At 45.1% G+C, this 4306-nt stretch overlaps 1 pseudogene; it reads left to right on the top strand.

Annotated features, from left to right (window-relative positions):
• The first annotated feature begins 2637 nt into the window (after nucleotides 1–2637).
• LOC121164990 lies at nucleotides 2638–3311 on the top strand (annotated as a pseudogene).
• Nucleotides 3312–4306: the final 995 nt, after the last annotated feature.

The following is a 4306-nucleotide window of genomic DNA, read 5'->3' as shown; positions in this document are numbered from 1 at the left end:
TTCACCATACAGGCTAATGAATGCTCCGCCATCTTCAACATTCTGTTTCCAAACCTGCTTTGGCCATCAATATCTAATTACAAATGAGCCAAAGGCTGAGAATTGTGCAGAGTGTTTATGGGTTCAGCCCAAGAGTGAGCAGTCACACTTCCACCTACATCTCATTGCACAGAACTCAGTCACATGCATATACCCTAACAGGAAGGAAAACAGAAATTATCAAGTCAGTTGAGGAAATGGGTTTGGGAGCTAACCTTTACCACCATGAAGAAGTACATCTTGGCTTCTTCATGAGGAAGAGGTTGGTGATCTGGGCAGAGGTTGGTGCTCTGGGAAAACCACTAGACTCTGCATTAGGACATCTGATTCTAGCCCTACTCTGCTACTAAGCACTTGTCAGGCCTCAAGCAATTCATTTTCTCATGAGCCCCAGCATTGTCACCCATCAAGTGCAGATTTATATTGAAACTAACATGCAACTGAAAAATCTAAAATCTATCTAGAGTTCCATCCTTCCTTACCATCTCCATTGCTCCCAAATTCACCTAAAGTATCCTCTTTCTGGTCTGGATTATTATACCAGCTTCTTTTCTCTTATGATTTTTTTTTCTTAGAAAGGCAGATTTACAGAGAGAAGGGGACACAGAGAGAAAGATCTTGCATCTGCTGGTTCACTCCCTAAGTGACCACATAAGCTAGAGCTGGGCCAATCTGAAGCCAGGAGCCAGGAGCTTTCTCCGGGTCTCCCACACAGATGCAGGGTCCCAAAGCTTTGGGCCATCCTCTACTGCTTTCCCAGGTCACAAGCAGGGAGCTGGATGGAAAGTTGAGCAGCTGGGACACAAACTGGTACCCACATGGGATTCCAGCATGTACAAGGCGAGGATTTAGCCACTGAGCCATTGTGCCAGGCTCTATTACAACAGTTTCTTAATCAGTTTCTCTTAGGCAGCATCTCTAAAAGATCTAAGCTATTGGACAACTACTATATTACTCCAAATATACTTATTTCAATTCAATTTTAAAAGCAGTTACAGAACACACCATTCTCATTCTTACCATCACTCTAGTTTGGAATACCCACACACACATCCCTCTTTTCCCTACTCAAAACATTCCACCTGTTCCATGAAATGAAGTACTTATGGCAAAGTTCCCTTCCCCTGCTCTCAAATACTCCTCTTAGTATTTATCATGCACTTAGATACTCCTACATAAGAGCCAAGCTATTTGTGTACATCTTTTCTACTAAATTGTAAGCTCCCTGAGGGAAGTTCCCATAGATGGTATTACTTGTATAATGCACCATGCTAGGTGCTTAATTATTTACTGAATGAATGAATGACTAATGACTGAAGAGAACCGTTAAAAGGCAGAAATGAGGCAGCCCTGTTGGAAACAGCAGTGAGTCCTGTTTCAGCTTGGCAAGCACATTGTTTTCTGATTGTTTTTCTGAGTCTACTGTGGCCACACTGAACAGTCTGTAGGAAGAATGGTAGGTGTGGATCTTTAGCGAAGATAATGATTGCACCAGGGTCTGATTCAATTCAGTCTTGCCCAAGGGTAGTATTAGAAAGCCAGTTAAATGAGAGATCATATTCTGTCAAATTCTGCAAAAATGGCTGGGCGTCTGCCAAATGAGAAATTGCAGCTGGACAATAATTTTTCTCTCTTTTAAATATGAAGTCCTGTGTTCTGGAACAAAATAGAGAGATACTTTTTTTGGAGAAATCAATGCTTATGAACAATTATTCTTTTAAATCAAATAAAAGTATTCTTTTAAAGTTTAAGTCTTTCCTCCTCAGTGGCAGAAAATCATGAGCCAGTTACATGAATCCATTGTTTCAGCCTCCATTTCCCTTTGGCCTGTCTGAATCAATAGCCATCAGTCAGGCTGCAACCACTGAGCTCAGATGGACACATCAAGTTAGCCTCCATGTGCCTAGTGCCCTGGGTGGCCCATGAGCTATTCTCCCTCCACATGCCCAGAGTACACCCTCATCCAAAGGTGCACAATGCACCACAGGCACAAATGAGTACAGATGTGAAGGATAAGCAAAACTCTCCCTCAATTCTAAACAAGCTACCCACATGGCATATCCCACCTGCATCAGAAGCCCTGTGTTATAGAATCTTGCCCACATAAATCTCCACACAATCATGTGCTCACCTTAACCACTTTCAGTTATGGTGCTTCTCCCCAGGACCACACACAGGAGCTGGCATTTAAAAGACACTCGCAGTGGCCTAGCAGCTTAAGTCCTCTCCTTGAAGGCACCAGAATTCCATATGGGTACCAGTTCTAATCCCGGCAGCCCCGCTTCCCATCCAGCTCCCTGCTTGTGGCCTGGGAAAGCAGTCTAGGACAGCCCAAAGCCTTGATATCCTGCACCCTTGTGGGAGACCCAGAAGAAATTCCTGGCTCCTGGCTTCAGATGGGTTCAGCTCTGGCCGTTGTGGCCAATTGGGGAGTAAATCATCAGATGGAAGATTGCCCTTTTTGCCTCTCCCCCTCTCTGTATATCTGACTTTGCAATAAAAAATAAACCTTTAAAAAAAGGTATTGTCTCTAATCTTCACACCAATTCTGGGCAGTAAGAATGAAACTATGTTGCTCTTCCTGTCCAGACCAGCACATGGTTCCGAGAAAACCAGCGGTAGAGCTGCCAGATGCAGCCCCAGGATGACCGAGTGGGAGACAGCTGCCCCTGCGGTGGCAGAAAACCCAGGCATCAAGCTCTTTGGGAAGTGGAGCACTGATGATGTGCAGATAAACGATATTTCCCAGCAGGATTACATTGCAGTAAAGGAGAAGTATGCAAGTATCTGCCACACAGTGCAGGGCACTATGCTGCCAAGAGCTCCCACAAAGCCCAGCGCCCCATCGTGGAGCGCCTCACCAACTCCATGATGATGCACAGCTGCAACAATGGCAAGAAGCTCATGACAGTGCGCATCGTCAAGCACACCTTTGAGATCATTCACCTGCTGACTGGGGAGAACCTCTGCAGGTCTTGGTGAACACCATCATCCATAATGGCCCCCGGGTAGACTCCACCCACACTGAGCAAGCTGGGACTGTGAGCCGGCAGGCTGTGGATGTGTCCCTGCTGTGCCGTGTTAATCAGGCCATCTAGCTGCTGTGCATGGGTGCTTGGGAAGCTGCCCTCCGAAACTTCAAAACCATTGCTGAGTGCCTAGTGTACGAGCTCATTAATGCAGATAAGGATTTCTCCAACTACTATGCCATCAAGAAGAAGAACAAGCTAGAGCCAAGTCCAACTGCTGATTTCCCAATCACTACCCAATAAACTTGTCTACTTGTCTGCCTTTTGGGGTGACCCCCACAAAAAAAAGCAAAAAAAAAAAAAAAACCAAGAATGAAACTATGTTGCTGGTGGAAAAAACAAGGATCAAAGTTGTCCTGCACATGGCCCAAGGTCACACAGTTGGTGTGTAGTGGGCCAAGATTCTATTTAATGACCAGCTCTGGAGCCATGCATTTTCCACTGGAGCTTGCTGCCTGCTCATTCAATATCTCTACCCATCCCCTTCTTGAAACAGGTCTCTGCAGACTGCAGAGTACAGAACTCCTTCATACCCATCATCTCATTTCATCCCCATAGCAACCTGTTGAGGTAGATAGAGCACTTACAGCCCCCACTTCACAGACCAGGAAAGTTAAGACTGTGAGAACTAACTCAATTCCAGTACTTCTTCCTAGGATTCACAGCTAAACCATGATCAGATCATGACAGAGAAGAATGCAAAGTATTTTCAATTATATAATCAGTAAGTCACACTCTCCATTTGAAAAGCTTACATTGTTTTCCATGCCTGTCAGATTAAATCTGACCACATCATTGCATCCTGTAAGACCCCTCTAATCTGCTGCTTCACCAGCCTCCTCTCGGTGGCCTAGCTGTACTATTCCTTTGAACCAAAGCAAAGTGTCCTGCATTCTCTGCACACATCATGTCATATGCTTGCCTCTCTGCCTGGAAAACTCCTTGTCCTTTCAACATCAGTGCTTTGCCAACTCCCTTTTAAAGCCTTGCATGGTACCCTTCAATTGTCTTGAAATGAACTGTTCCACCTGTTTTTGTGCCTTTAGTAGGTGTCCACATTTATTCCTGAGATTTTCCCACCAGTAAGAACTGTCATCCTTGGCTTGTTGGCAATGATAGCTGAGGTCCTCACATAAGACCATGACGCCCTGCACACTCCAGCCACCCAGAAATGGGTTAGCACATGCCCCTGCTCGCCTCACAACTCACACCAGCCTTTTCATTTTTACAACATTGCA

The sequence above is a fragment of the Ochotona curzoniae genome, unplaced genomic scaffold, assembly GCF_017591425.1.
Source record: "Ochotona curzoniae isolate NIBS_2020 unplaced genomic scaffold, NIBS_Ocur_1.0 contig_883, whole genome shotgun sequence".
NCBI lineage: Eukaryota > Metazoa > Chordata > Mammalia > Lagomorpha > Ochotonidae > Ochotona > Ochotona curzoniae.
The sequence above is the reverse complement of the archived record's forward strand: the minus strand, read 5'-3'. Positions and strand labels throughout refer to the sequence as shown.